Genomic DNA, 16,724 nt, shown 5'->3' with positions numbered 1-16,724 from the left:
TAGCCGAATCACGAATACGAAAAAACACAACGCCTACGAAAATTTCGGCCTCGGTGTGCAAGGACCTTTAATGTGGGCTGAGTATATAACTGCGATCAGGAAGGAAATCCTCTGACTGGGGAACAGTGCTATTGATTCTGAGTCCCAGGCTTTCCAGCACATATCTGTGGGAATTTAGTTCAGAACAAGCCAGTCGTCGAGGTAGTTCAGGATGGGCATTCCCTTCTGTCTCATGGGGAATGTGCGCGGGGCCAGGGACAGTCCGAATGGACCGTATACTGGTGGGCCACCCCTCCCAACGCAAATCTCAAAGACGGTCTGTGATGGGGGGTAATTTAGAAATGAAAGGATCACTGAGATAAATCAATTCCCCAGGGCGCACTAGCACAAGGATTTGTTTCAGGGTTAGCATCTTGAATGGCCGTTTCATAAGGCCCTGTTCAGATGTCTGAGGTCTAGCATGGGCCATCCTTCTTGGGAACGAGGAAGTGGCGACTGTAGAAGCCTGACTCGCTGTGGGCTGGAGGAACTGTTTCCACAGCCCCTTTTGCCAATAAGCTCATTACTTTGGTGCAGAGGACGAGTGCCACGTTGCTCTTTGCGAAGTGTCGACTATGCCCACGAGTTGGAGCGAGTAACCTTGTTCCGTTGTGTTCAGAACCCATTGTGAGACCTGGGTGTTATATTAGACCACAACTTGTCTTTTGAAAATCATATTTCATATGTTACAAGAACAGCCTTTTTCCACCTTAGAAACATTGCTAAGCTATGTAACATGCTATCTGTTTCTGATGCAGAAAAGTTAGTTCATGCATTCATGACCTCGAGACTAGATTACTGTAATGCTTTGTTAGCAGGTTGTCCTGCATCCTCAATAAACAAGCTACAGTTAGTCCAAAATGCAGCCGCTAGAGTTCTAACTAGATCAAGAAAATATGATCATATAACACCAGTTCTGTCGTCTCTACATTGATTACCAATAAAATTCCGTATCAATTACAAAGTATTACTACTGACCTAAAAAGCCCTAAATGGTTTAGCTCCCGTGTATTTAACGGAACTTCTATCGCCCTACAATCCATCGCGCTCTTTAAGATCACTAAATTCGAGGCTTCTGGTCATTCCTAGGATATCTAAGTCCACTAAAGGAGGGAGGGCGTTTTCACATTTAGCTCCTAAACTCTGGAATGGCCTTCCTGATATTGTTCGAGGCTCAGACTCGCTCTCCCAGTTTAAAACTAGATTAAAGACGCATCTCTTTAGCCAAGCATTCACATAATACTTACCTTTTATACTACAGTTGAATCAGATTGAATGCATTAATATTACGAACAGCAGCTACGCTAATTATTTCCCATCTGCTCTTCTGTTGTTATCTCGGGACGCTAGTAAATACAGATCGTCAGCTCCAGTTTGTATCCAGCCTCTCATGGAAACTACAGATTCTGATCACCCGTGCAGAGACGACTCGGCGCCTGTGAAGAGACGACTCGACGCTGGCGATATGTTTATGCCCTAAATCAATACATGATTAACTAACTGTATTTCTCTATGTACATTTCTGAAATGCACTTTCTGTAAAGCTGCTTTGAAACAATATGTATTGTGAAAAGCGCTATACAAATAAATTTGAATTTAATTGAATTGACACGCCAGGGATGGCTTTCATGCCTCGGCCCGGCTGGGTATGCGTAGGGAACCAACACCCGTGTGTGTGGAAGAGGAAAAGGTTTTTGTTTTATCTGCTATAACAGTGGTCAGCTGCGAGGCCCTCGAGGGCCCCAACACTGCACATGTTCATGTCTCCCAAATAAACACGACTGATTAGAAAACATAGACCTCTACAAGTAACCTGATTTATCCAGCAAGGTAAAATGTTTGATTGAGGATTGAACGTTTACAATTGTGGTTCTAATGTTTTCTATTTTCCATTACTACTAAACTGTAACAAAATATTTTGTTCAGGAGACATCTGTTTATTTGTTAGTCTAGCCACGGTGTTAAATAAGAACTTAGGATTGTTAAGGTTGTTTTCTATTAGTTTGCGGAGATGCTCAGCCCTGGCCTCTTTTAGGGCCTTTTTATAACGTGACATACTGTCTTTCCATGCGATTCTAAAGACCTCTAAGTGAGTTTGTTTCCATTTACGCTCTAAATTACGGGTTTCTCTCTTTAGAACACGCGTAGTATTGTTGTACCATGGTGCTTTACTTTTCTCTCTGATCTTTTTTAATCTAATGGGCGCAACAATATCCAATGATCCAGAGAGAATGGTGCTCATAGTGCTAGTTAATTCTTCAAGTTCATCTGTTTGTTTGGGTTCAGGCAGCAGCTGAGACAGATCCGATAAGCTATTTTGAAAAATTATCTATGGTGGATGGAAGGATTGTTCTGCCTAATCGATAACGCGGCGCAGCATGATATATTGCAGGAGTACGTAATATACAAGTTACCATGTAATGGTCAGTGACATCGTCACTTTGTGGAATGATATCTATATCGGTTGGATCGGTTCCATGTGATATAATTAAATCGAGTGTATAATTAAATCGATGAGTTGGTCCGGTAATGTTTTGCTTAGCCCCAAAGGAGTTTAATAAATCTGTAAACGCAGCCCCTAACGCATCATTTTGATTATCTACGTGGATATTAAAGTCTCCAACAATTAATCCTTTATCGAAATGAACTAATAGGTCTGAGAGAAAATCTGCAAACTCTTTTAGGAAATCAGCGTAAGGCCCAGGCGGTATATATACGGTAGCCAAGACTAGAGATAATAGGGATGTTTTTCGAACATCTAAGAGCGTAACATTTAGTACAAGTACTTCAAATGAAATAAACTTATAACCCATTTTTTGAGTAACATTGAGAACATCTCTATAGATTGTTGCAACACCGCCGCCACGACCAATCAGACGGGGCTCGTGCTTATAGGAGTATCCTGATGGAGTAGACTCATTTAGACCGAAATAATCATTTGGTTTAAGCCAGGTTTCAGTAAGGCAAAGTACATCGATGCTATTATCTGTGACTATTTCATTTACAATAACTGCCTTAGGTGTGAGTGATCTAATGTTTAGAAGACTTAGCTTTAGAAATTGTTTTTGATTACTAATAGCAACATTTTCTGGTTTAATAACAATTAGATTTTTTCTAGATCCTGCAGTAGATTTATTATTTGATCTCACTAAACGAGGAATAGACACAGTTTCTATGCAATGTTCTACACTAGTATTTATATCAGTTAATTTGGTGCAGCAGAGACTATGATTTGGACTTTTGGTTACTAGTCAAAAGGTATTTAACATTTTGGAGATGTTATCCGAAAGAAGATCCGATCCGAATCTGCTTGGGTGTAAGCCATCAGCACGGTAAAGCCTAGGACGCTTCCAAAACAGATTCCAATTATTTACAAAGAGCAGTTTCTGCTCATTGCACCATGACATTAACCATTCGTATCGATCAGATTCCTGAAGTCTTTCTTCAGAACCTCCGTCTGGCGCAGGCTGATGTCGGCCCCTCCCGCGTGCAGGACCACAGTTCCGACGCGCTCGTTCAGAATCTCTGGAAAATGTGCAGCGATTTCAGAAACACGAGCACCAGGAAAGCAGTGACTATGCACCTTACTTTTATTTAACGTAGCGTGTACGTGACGAACGATGGAATCGCCGATGATCACAGCATCGCGTTCTGTTTCGCGAAGAGGGGAGAAGCGGTTTTGTGTGGATATCTCGAAAACCGGGAGGGTCGGAGAGAGTTTTCTTGGTCTAGACCTGACTCGTGTCTTCCGCTGCGGAAAAATCCAGGCTTCGTGATGGCATGTTGGAGCCGGAGTGAACGAGACCATGGCTGATCGCGACCTCGACACTCGGGACCGATGTTGAGGAACGCACGGAGTAGACGAGGTCGAAATCAGCGGGTTAGTAACGTTAATCTCTGATTTGTGTGCATCGGCGCGTGATCTTTCAAGAGCCAAACGCCGGTCTATCAGCTCGGCTTTTCTCACTAAAAGGTCGTGGATCTGTTTCTCAACAGCTTCCAGCTCAGACTGCACCGCGTGCAGCTCAAATGTGTCCTCACCTGCACTTAAAAGGTAAACTACTTACATCTGATATATTCACCATTTTAACAGATGGACAGTAAGTTAAATTAGCAACGACGCTACCAGTGATGCTATCAATATTAATACTAATTTATGGCTTAAGTCTTGGATATAATCCGTCTTTTTAGCGGTACGGGTGTGGAGTAGTAGACGCACGATAGGCGAAAAAATGTTTGTTTGTAAATGAGTGCGGAGAAGACGCTTTCAGCCGTGATCCACGGACGTAACCTATAAGAGTATCCAGCGTTGGATCACTAGGCTTGAGACGCGTCTGCTCAACAGTCCGCGTTGTAACTATGAGGTGAGGAAAAGTAGAAAATGTTCATGTAAGTGAGTTTAAAGAGAAATCAAGAATTATAAATGAATCGATGGAGCTCCAAAGACAACAACGCGTTCAGACGCGACGCATGCGCATTCGAAACTTCGAATATTCATCATCCCCAACACCCGTCTCAACTCACTAATGTTTTGGGGCGAATCCATAGCTCTGATTGCCTTGACCCTCTCTGGGCTTGGAGCGATGCCTTGCCTGGTCACCACTTGGCCTAGAAAGTTCAGTTCTGGCTGGCTGAAAAAAATTCGGAAAGATCCTCCGCTATACCTTTAACTGATCCAAATATTCATAATCAATTATAACAAGTTATGATTGGTTATTCATATTTCATTGAGCAGACTCGTTACACAGTAAAAAGTCCTTTCTCGTAGTTTGACCAAGAGCAGCACGATAGAGTATTAGCTCTAGCTTCTAGCAGCTAAATTCTATCATCGACGAAACGGCAACATCAGCTTCCAGAAGCCAAGAAGCTGCTAGCTGCCACAGTAAAGTATGTGAGTCCCCTTTCACTTTGGTTTTATCTCGGGGCCCGAGGAAGTTGTGGCAATGTGTTAACTAAGTACAAAACTGGTGTGTCTGACTGTTGTGGAAAAATAAAGATACCCGTTATCTTGTTAGTGCTAGCTAGCTAACTAACATTCGTTGGAGGTGCTAGTATTAGAGCAAACAGTAAGCTGGAGACTGTGTTGACTTGAGGGGCAGAGGAGCTAGCTGTAGTTAGCGATAGCTGCTACAGGTTAGCTGACTCAGTTCGCAGTATTGTAGCATCTTCAGTGTAGCGTTATTTGGAGTTCAGACCACAGGAATTCAAAAGGAATCCTCTACGCTACCCTCATTGTTTATGTAGCAGGAAGGGTTATGACCCCTCCTACTTGTCATGGTTTGGCCAATGGCCTGGCATCCGGTGCGTATAAGAGCATGGGTTACCGGTTCCTTAGTGTGCGTCACTATCCGGGGCCGTGACGTTACCCAGGCGCCCTGCTGCTTTTTGCTGGAGTGCCGTGTCAGGTGTTGCTCGTGTCCCAGAGTTTCATCTATCAATAAGGAAAATGATCAGTGATGAGCTATCTGTTTATACACGGGAAATGGTTGCATTATTATTAGCAATACAGTGGATAGAAGAAATAAGACCTGTGAAATCAGTTATTTGTTCAGATTCATGTTCATCATTGGCTAGTTTACAATACAGTCATTTAGAAAGTTGACCAGATAATTTAATGGAGATAATGCAAACAATATACAGAATTCAAATGATGGGGATTACAGTAGTATTTTTGTGGGTGCCTGCACATGTTGGTGTCCAAGGAAATGAAATGGCAGATAAAGAAGCAGTTAAAAACAATGACATTCATTTAATTGTTAATTTAAGTAAGAATGAAATTAAGAGTATTATCAAGAAGAGACTAAAGGAAAGGTGGCAAAAACAGTGGGATAAGGAGAAAAAAGGTCGGAGGTTCTATAGAATTCAAAGGAAAGAGGGAGAGATGAGAATTACAGGGAAAAACAGGAGAGAAGAAATAGTAATATCAAGGGTGAGATTTGGACACACAAGATTAAATAGTAGGCTACACTTTATAAAATGGGTAAACATGATACGGAAAGATGTGATTATTGTGGGCAAGAGGAAACAGTAGAACATGTTTTAATGCATTGTCAGAAATATGAGAATGAAAGAAGGTTGTTAATTCATAATTGAAAAAAATAAAAATGCAATTTATACCAAAGTAGGCCCTATATTCTGCAAAATAACTCGAGAAATGAGTGTTATATTTTTATTCTTCAGTTTCTTGAGAAATCTAATTTGTGAGAGAGTATTAAAAAAAAATAATAATAATAAAAAAAAATAAAAAAAAAAAGGGGGGGAGGGGGGGGGTCGTCTTGGTCCACACTCCATACCAGTTGGTGGCGGAAATACACCATTTTGTTGCCAATAAAAATTCAACAAGAAGAAGTATAAGAAGGCGTTGCCTGGGTGGGTGTTGCTCGTAAAAGATCGCTGAAGCTGCTTACACACTGTCGGTGCTGATTGCCGGTCTTTGTGCTTTCTGGAGAGTTGAATGTGGACATTTGAGACAGGTAAGGGAAATTTGTATGCGATGGTGTTTTGTAAATTAAGTTTCTATGTATTGCTTTGGCTGAGCGGGTAATCTGACTAATCTGTATGCTAAACGCAGTGTAAGATCTATCTGCGCTTTCTGCCAACGAGCTTTGTCGGAGACATCTGGCTCCATCCACCGCATAGTTTGGGGATAGTAGCCTAATCCCGGGACAGCATGTTTTGTTGTGAGTATACTGCTCGAGCGTGAAGCCAAGGCAGAGGGAATCGCTGTGTAACACCTTTTTGTTTTGTGTAAGGCACGCGTCCTGCATGAGAATGATCTGCCCGTTGCTTCATCATTAAGTGCTGTTTGCTCTGCTCCTCATCGGCTGCTGTTCTGTTTCAGGGCGTTTCTTCAACTAGGGGCACTTTTAGGCTTGTGAAGTTGAATAAAAAAAACTTGTTCAAAAGTCACATAACACAGTCTCATAAATTTAAATAATTTGTCTAGTTTTAAGGTCTGTATGATAGATTACAAGAGATTAAATTGTTAATATTTAAAAAAAAATTCCGACCTGGAATGAACAAATGTCATTTCCACCACATCTCTACAGCTGTTATTTAAAAACGAAACGGAAAAAACTTAGAAGAATTGTCTAAGATCATTTTTGTAACTAGTTTTATCAGTTTTTCCACAGTGTACAATAATTATACGTTTGTCAATGAGATAAATTAACTGCCCTAAGGACCAAATGATGAACTTCACACTCTGAAATTTAATATTGGTTTGGGCAAGAGCTTATTAGAAAATAAATACCTTGAATTTTTATATTAAGTAGAGCATGATCTCTTAAATTGTGGATACATTTTTAATGTGTGATGAGAACTTTTTAAATGTTTTAAAAAAATGTGTGTGGTGATGGAAATTACAGGGTGGTGGAAATGACAATGAATTAATGAAGAGAAACAGTAATATTTAGAGAAACATTTATTTGAAAAACTCTTAAACTCATCACACTCAGTAAACTCAATTCACAAAGTCAATCTACTCTTGCAATCCATATCAATTGTACTTTGTAATCACAAATGTCATTTCCACCACAGAGGGCAGTGTGGTGGAAATGACTGTGGTGGAAATGACATTTCTGTAGTTTCTTGTGAAAAAATGAAAGATAGCTTCACTGATTAGCTTTGAATTAATACTTAGCATTTCATGTATGCAAAATACTCTTATTTAACTTAAAATTTTTAACTTTTTAAAAACACCCTTGAAGGTACAGCATTTTTGGAAATGACGTAGAATAAATATATTAACTGATCAAGCAATATTTACCTTGATTTTTCTTATTTTGTTCTTGATGAAAATTAAAATTTGACTCCATGTCCAACATGTGCTCTGATGTCTCTGAGCATTTCCATAGAAACCACCTAAACAATCTTTCACTCAAACTTTTTATAGGGACATTACAGTGTTGTGGTGGAAATGACACCAATACTGTGCGACAGCTATATTTTGTATAAAAAGTAATATTGATGGTGGTCTCACATTAAATACTATAATGTATTTTAATTATTTTACTAGTGCTTAATTTAGGTATATTAATAGTTACCAGATAAGTCATACTTTTAAACTGTATTTTCATTGTTGAAGTTGTCTGGGTGTGCGACAGGGATAAAACAGTGATTTTGACACCTATCACGGTTTTAAAAGTTTTTAAAGAGGTTTTTTTGTTAGTTTGAAAAAGAAAGAGGACTTTGTCCAAAATTATATGTATTTTTTAAAAATATGACCAAAGTACATAAAAGTGCCCATAGTCTATTAGTAGAAGTCTAATGGACTTATGGTTATATAATTTTGTTCTTTTTGCATATCACTGCTTGATAATGTATTTTTTTCTTTTGTTTGTTGGCAGGGCCTGGGCACCCGGGGGCAGACGAGTGACCATTTAGGTGGTGACGTCCTCACTGTGTGTCGTGGTCTTCTCTGACATGAGTCGTTGAGTGTGTGCACTGTGAATAGAGTAATTTTCATAAGGGTGATATCTTGAGACTGCCCCTGTGGGTAAGCCCAGGTTCCTCTGCTGCCAACGATAGAAGTAAACAAATAGATGAGAGTGATTGCTGGTCAATGCTTTTTATAACCATTATGACTTTTAATAATTAATAAAATCTTTTTCAGTACCTATGTCTCTGATTCCAACAGTGATTAGAACCTGTGTGTGCCAGTGTTAAGAGGTTGTGTTAAATTCTTGGGGTGAAATTCCCCAGGTGGCGTAGTCGGAAATTATATCAATTTGAGTCAACCCACGCCCGCTCTGCTACATTTAGATACATTAAAACACGTCATGTCATATTGTCAACATGGTACTTATGAAGCAGAATAGTGGGTCATATGTCTAATGCTTTTTGAAAACTTGAGGCTTTCTTCTTCATAAAACGAGTCGGACATCACATTTTTGTATACATTTTTATCTTTATCATCTTTCAAAACATGACCTGTGCGAAAGAGAAAAAATGAATGCGTCTCTGTACCCAGCACTTCTGAAAATACACGGCATAGGCTATTATTAATATTTCCCCTTGAGCTAATTTGTTACACATTCATGTCCTAAATTGGCATGATAACTGAGGACAGGCGTGTGATTTTCAGTTGGAGAAGAGACTTCTGCGACCCGAGTGCTGCCGTCACCTCGCTTTTGTTCACCAAAATCTGTTTCAAAATCTAAATTCATGCTAGTCGGGATTTAAGTCCACATAAGCATATTCAACTCACAGATAGTCCAGTATATTGTGCAGATACTTTCAGTAGGAAACAGTTAACATTAGTGCTATTCATTCATTACATTCATAATGAATTAATGCTAATGGGAAATGAGGAAATGTGCAATCATACTGGATCTCTTGATGACAAGCTTTTGAAAATTGAGGAAAAAATCACTCACATCCACTCAATAGGGAAGAGTTTTCTAATGGAAGAATCCAAATCAATTATGATACTCAGTAGAAGTGCTTCAAGTTACATCCTTCATGACTTAAAGGTTAAAGAATGCACAAAAACTGTATTGTTGATCATTTTAGCTATTATATAATCATATTTCATCATATGTGAAATATATACATAACATCACTTTTGTGTTCACTATCCACATGTTGATGAAAGTGTCATTACTGTCATTATTCACCATAAGCTGAGATGCTGTTTGATTGTTCCTCATGTGTACTGTACTGTGGAAAAGTCTAGTGTTCACAATATTTGAACATGAATTAGCTTTTCATCAATATTTAATTTAACATTTGGAACGCATTTTTTGTAAATATTTAACAGAAATGCCCATTTCTCGTTTGGATACAGTTAGTATACTTTACATGTATCACTACATCACACACAATAGGGGAACATTATTAAAGCGTAGTGCAGAATCAAACTAACTCAACGTTTACTGACGGATGCATGCGGTGATTCACAAACATCAGTGTCTGGAATGAAACTGCAAATAAACATGTAGTGATTTTGTTTTCAGTAGTAAAAGTTGTTAAAATATTTTGTCTTTACTGATGTTTTTTGTCATGATTCTGCCTTTGTGTCCCAGATCTTCTCTTGTCTTGAGGCAGGATCATGACAGACTCATGTTTTATGTGTAAGCACATGGCCATTTGTTTGGGATGTGTGCTTGCGTTGTCTTGTCACCTTACCCTGTCCTTCAACCTCATGACATTTTTATTTAGCCCTTACTGCTTAATCATAATTTGATAATTTTACAGTATGACAAAATCTGAGTATTATATCACTGTATTTCTGGCTATTCACATTTTCATTTCTATAACACTTGTGGCTTTAAATTGTTTTATATTGTGGAGTTTGGATGATTGTTGATGCGGTTGCATGTTCATTAACTGTAAATGATGTTTAATGCATCTGTGTTTGGTGTTTCTGGAGTTAATTCAGGCTATAAAAGAACGTGAGCAGCTCATAAACACCAGCATCTCCTGATGAGCAGCGTCTTCAGTCTTCCGTCTGATTCCCGGTAAGATCATGTCGTCTCGTGTGGGATTTATTGTGTCGTTGTGTTTCAGCCTTTAGTCAAACGTTAGCACATGTTGTTCAGCTTGTTGACTCTCTAGTGTGCTTGATTATGTGTAGAAGAAAATGTAGATGGAATTGGTTTGGAAGTTTTCTTTAAGGTCCTGTCGGAACCACTTTCTCTCGCGATCATTCATGGGTTTCTGATTCTACTGAGGATATGAATAAACGCTGAGTGAACTTTAAAAATGAAAGCATCAGATATAAAGCGTTTTCAGATTCAGTCGTCGTAGTTGAGCCGAAACATTTGTGAAAGTTAGACTGGTTTTTCAAACTACCATTGTTAGTTAATTGAGTCTTTAAGGTAATTACAGTTTGACATGTTGGATCAAATAGTTTGTCTGTAATATCAGGCATTTCCTACATTATATCCAAAAGCTTTAAGATGTGTGTTTTTACAGTGTGTGCAGTGAATGAAGAGCAGTGGAAACTTGTGAAACATCTGTCATCTGTGTGTTGCTACTCAAACTTCTGCTTTGACCTGCAGACGAAACACACACTCCTGTCAGTAACGCAAGTTCTTCAAGATTTACTCCTAGTTTAATAAACCATTGTACACTTGCAGCTGTGCTGGACTGAATATTCAGAACAACAGCATTCAGAATATTCTTGCTTCTGTGATATTGTTCAAATGGAGGATTTCCAAACTTTAATCTCACATTTCACGTATTTCAAGCTTTCTAACATTACACACATCTCCTCTAAAACAAACTGAGGAAACTTTATTTCAACAGTCACACAGAAAAGTTATGGCATGTTTTTAATAAATTAGTAAATAGTAAATGCATTTTTTAAAACTAATGACTGGTTTGTTATTTAGTGTTGCCTGTCAAGATTTCATGAAACAATGGCCAGCATCGACGGATCAAGTGGAGTAAATTATGAAGATGAATGGACCCATCAGATTGAAGAGATTGTCATGGAACATGAGCTTTCAAGAGTAATATTTACCATGATCTTTTCAGGCACTGAGATTCTAGTCCTGATCTTAACTCTGTTAGCGTTGTGTGGTCTTATCAAATCTGATCGCTCCACTCCAGTGTTTGTTTTTAATTTGATTCTTTCAGATCTCATTCAGATCATTTGTATATTAAAAATAATATTCACAGGGCAGGGGGGTGAAGTATATTGGCATAGTTTTATTGTGGGTCTGTATTTTATGGCATGTGTTGCTTTTGAACGATATCTTCAGGTTTCTCCTCCTATCTGGTACAGATCTCATTCACTAAAAGTCTGCTGTGGCGTTTCTGTGATCATCTGGGTTGTTCCTCTGATCTTAACAGTCACAGACTTTAGCTCTCTGACCATGGCGATCATCTTTTTAATCCCCTACCCGATAATCATTCTGTGTTTTGTTGGCACTTGTCGCGGTCTTTCACGCGCAATATCGCTTACTCCTCTAAAGCGCAAAAAAATTCTGGGAAGTTTGTTCGTGGTGCTTCTGACTTACACTTTTCTCATCCTCCCCAGTCTAATCATGATCGTTATAGATGATATTTTAGGAGCTCACAACAGTGTAGATGTTTTTTTTTGTCTCATGTTTCTGAAATCACTGGCTGACTGTGTATTGTACGTGTTCTTGAGGCCTGATGTTGGAGGGTTAATGAATTGCTGTTGTAGAACTGACACAGATCAGTGTTCGACACACAGCTGGGACGAACACTCTCGAGACAGTAGAGCAGAGTTTTCCTGCTGTGTTTCAATGCAAAAGCCCGCGTCTCATTCACAGACCGCCTGCAGTTCAGTCTAAACATCTGCACTCAATAAATGAAGTCAATAGCCGCGTTTCCATTACCCTTCAAATTGCAATTACGAATTGAAAATACGCCCAATGGAAACATGTCAACAAAACACTCCCATTTATCGCAAAAAATTTTCTCCGCTCGCATGAGGAGTTTTTTCAGGCAATTCGAAAAAGAAATATTTCTCAAAACTTCAATAACAGTTTTTGCGCATTTACAGGTCAGCTGACGTAGATGACGAGGTGTGTTTGGACTGAAGACGAGACTGAGCTCTTTATGAATTTCATATAAGACAAAATAATTACAGGAATATTGGTTCTAAACCTCAAACTGCCACGATCAAGACCTCGAAGCAGATCTGAGGGAGAAACACCCAGAAACTCCTCATATGAGCTGCTCACACGTATAATAAGGGCCGTTCCTTACCATTAATGCTTGGATAACACACACACATCTCCTGCGATTAATAATAATGGCCAGTGCAGTGGCCGGGATATAGTACATAATCCTACCAACGTCCATTGCCATGGTTTTTGGAGAGATTTTACTTATCGCGAGTGGAAAAATGAAGTTTTAGTCGCATGGCATCGGTTAATGAAAACGCCGTCATTTCGCAATAGTTTTTTGTCGGCATTTTTAAAAATCGCTAAAGTTTTGCTCAAATCTGTGATGGAAACGCACCTAATGTCATTCTCACTGCACACACCCTTCCTTTCTGTGATATTTAGGTTTATTAGAGATAACTCTTGACTCATAAAACTCAAAACTCAATTGCTCTGTTTGCAGTCCATTAAACACATACGGTAAACAGAGTTTTATTAAAGATGTATTGATGTGCCGTTGATGCTTCTGCTGACGATCTGTATCATACGATGGAGAGGAGGGTTGTATAAAGCAGTTTATTCTCATTAATTCCCCCGCTAGACTGACAGATCAACAACATCAAGTAGTTTAATGTCATAGTCTTGCTTGTGTTCCTAATGCATGTACATTATACTCTTTTACCAAATAACTACTATTCACACTATTATTCACAGCTCTTGAATATTGTTATAACTTCTATTGTTCTCCTCATTTGTAAGTCTGCTAAATGATTAAATGTAAATGTATTAAAAAGATGGTTCACTCAGAAATGAAAATTGACAATGTACATATGCCCTCATGTCGATCAAAAGCTGGATAATTTCCTTTCTTCCTCTAGAACATAAAAGACAATATTTTTTGTCCATACATTAGAAGTCAGTAGACAGTTTTGAGTGAACTATCCCTAAAAAGACTTGTTTTAAAGTGCACAAAGTAGATTAGAAGAGTACTAAGTTTATACAAATATTAACCAGAGGTTGCATGGAAATCAGAAAAGGAGTTATTTGTAATATTGTTGTGTCTTTATCGAGTCAGAGACTGTCCTGTATTCAGGAAACAGGAACACGAGTATTTTGGTGTTGATAATGGGAACTTGAGCATTACTGACGGGACTGTGGAGGCACTGGCTAAAGCTTATAGAGCTGATATACACTCTATTAGGACACAGATGTGTTTGTAGAGGTTAATGTCAGCCACTGTTGTCAACACTGCTGTAGATTACTGTAGTCACCCAACGCCAATAAACTATTCATCGTTTTGAATATGTAAACTATTACAGTTGAAACTTCATTACCTTTTTGCAACAAAAATCAAACAAAAAAATCCATTAAACATGTTGCGCTTATAGAGGAGCGAGCACTGATATTTTCAGTTCCATTCCTTTTAAAATTTTTATAAAATATGCATTATATATCCGTGTGTGAGTGTCTCAACTTTAAAACTTGCCTTCTCATCTTTGGACCCTGCATTAACATTTCTTATGAAACTTTTTTCAAAAATTGTCCAGTGTAACTGATGTATAGATTAATATATTGTCCTCGTTCTTTTTATCTATCATATTTTTCAGCTCATTGTTAACTCTTCTTACCTCATTTGTATTCTGATGACATTGAACATATTGTTAATAAATTTTGTATATTGTATGCAAAGTTGTATGTCATAAATGTCATCTCTGTATGTTCTGCACAAAAAAAAATAAAATACAATCACAGAAGGTAGACTAAGCAATGTTTATTGACAAGCAATGATTATTGTTGCGCACAGAGTGATTATAGAGTGACGGTGAAGGGAAGGGAGGACATCATTCCTCCTCTATAGTCTTGACTCCCAGAATGTTTCTATAGACCAATGATGGGATTTCAACCAGACCTGGAACATTCTTAGACTTGGTGTTCATCATATTGTCTCCTTCAGTGGAGGCTCTCCTGTCACGACCAACACTCTTTACCAGTCCAATACAATCCCATATTAGAATAAGGTGTGTGTGCTCTTTTACTGTCAGATGATGATCACACACATCTTAAAGATGACATGTCTTCCACAGGTAGGTTTAAGGGGTCTGTTAGTGTGTGTGTGTGTGTGTGGGATAACACTTTGACTATCCATTTGCACAGTTTTATTTACTCCTATCACACATGATCTTTCCCTCCTTGTCCTTAACGAAGTTTAGCCGATCGATATCCTCTGTCTAGTCTTTGCCAGTTTCTAGATCTTCTTCGGCCCGTTCTCCTCGATATCTCTATAAACTTGTTTGTACGCTTTGTCTTTTGCCTTAGATACTTATAATTTTGATATCTTGTTCAGGTTGTTATACTCCTCCCTATCCTGCTCATCCCTAGTTCTTTTCCACAGCTTGAATGCTTCCTTTTTGTTCTTCACCGCTACTGAACCTCTTCGTTCCTCCACCATGACTCTTTCTCCAGATACTGCTGCCCTCAGCTCTCTCCAAGTACCTCCTTTGCCATTTCCATTACCTCGGGATACGTGTCCTCCTATCTCAAATCGCCATTGGTCATCTTCTCCTCTAACATCTCCGATAACTTCGCTGTCAGTTCGCCGCCCTTCTCTGTCTCTATAGTTCGTTTTCTTTGTTCTTTTCCTTCTTTTCCTCTTCCTCTGCCGTACACATGTCCATGACTAGCAGTCGGTGTTGTGGAGCTATTGGCTCCCCAGGTTTCACTTTGCAGTTTTTGATGGTGCTCAGGTTTTCTCTTCTCACAGTCATAGTCACTCAAGGTTTGATTTGGTCTGCTCTTCTCCATGGGCGAAGGTGTTCACCAACGCAAGGTCTGTTGTTCTCATAAAGTCATTTCTCTGCCTTCTTGTCTTTCCTCCGTGCCATCTTACATACTCCTCTCTATCTGTGCCGACATGTCCGTTTAGGTCAGGATAAGTTCTTCGGTGTGTGGGATGTTGTTGGTTCCAGAATCTCTGTTTCTCTTTCTCCTCATAGGTAATGTTATACGTCTCCTCCTCTGCCTCATATCTGCTATCTCTCTGCTCTTTCCAGTGAGCGTCCCGATATTCAGGGTTGCCACTCTAAGTGTTGTCTTCCTCGCTCACGTACTTCTCACAGCGTCTGCACGTCGCTTAACATGGGGGACGCCCTAGCATGCTCTGATTGTCGTTGAAAATCATGCATAATTATCTAGGTTTAACAGGCCGGATTCTCTTCCTGACGCCCAACCCTCTGTCTTTACCCGGGCTTGGGACCGGCAGGGGAATGTGCTGGCTTGCACAGACAAAAAAAGAAAAAATTAGCTTATACTGTATTAATTAAACCGCACCACATAATTGTACTAGACATATGTGAAATTAATGTGGGGAAAATAAATACTCTGAACCCTAAGTAGATTTACACAAACTGAGAAAGTCTAAACGCGTTTGGTTGTGCCTCCTCTAGAAAGGTTTATTAGATATGGCTTGTCCACTTGGGAATCTTTCTGTAAAATCTAAATCACAGATACTGTATATTGTTTGAACTGAAAATGATTATCACATCAGTTTATGAATATTCGGTGTAATTTTTAATGTATCAGGTTCTGTCGAAATGCTGGCAATCGAGTCCATTACACATTTCCCTATCAGGGACAATAAAGTATATTTCATATTTCAAAATGGTTAATCTCACTATTTTCCATATCCTGAAGACTAGGGCTAGACTCTTTTACTGCAGTGAATATCCCAATGAAGTCAGTTTATGCACACTTAAGCACAAATATGTATTGAACATTTTCAATTATTGTCTAGGGGGAATGCTTTATTAAACATTTTATACAACAAAGACCAAGATCCACCCAAAACCATAAGACTAAATAAAAATAAACAAAATAAATAAATATGACAATAAATTAAATAAAAATTTTGACCAAAACAATAGAAGGAGGTTAGATTTGAGACGAATTATACACTATTTATAATTTCATAAGTGTTTTGTTGCTGCTGTATGAAGCTCTTTACAGTAACCAGTAGAGGGAGCCAGAGGTAAAGCTGAAGATAAAAAGCTCAGCATTGGGAGTCTATTCATCTTACAGTTTTTCTCAATTGCTTTGGCACATTTTTCG

At 38.8% G+C, this 16,724-nt stretch overlaps 1 long non-coding RNA gene across 1 annotated transcript; it reads left to right on the top strand.

The window, feature by feature from the left end:
• The first annotated feature begins 6,396 nt into the window (after positions 1-6,396).
• LOC308705307 lies at positions 6,397-14,347 on the top strand. The gene is made up of 4 exons (XR_014031900.1): positions 6,397-6,512; positions 10,412-10,499; positions 10,957-11,059; positions 11,376-14,347. It is a non-coding gene; the product is annotated as an uncharacterized lncRNA (long non-coding RNA).
• The last annotated feature ends 2,377 nt before the right edge of the window (positions 14,348-16,724 follow it).

Source organism: Scardinius erythrophthalmus (genome assembly GCF_964197995.2).
Source record: "Scardinius erythrophthalmus genome assembly, chromosome: 17".
NCBI classification, from domain to species: domain Eukaryota; kingdom Metazoa; phylum Chordata; class Actinopteri; order Cypriniformes; family Leuciscidae; genus Scardinius; species Scardinius erythrophthalmus.
This window is presented reverse-complemented; position numbering and strand designations above follow the sequence as displayed.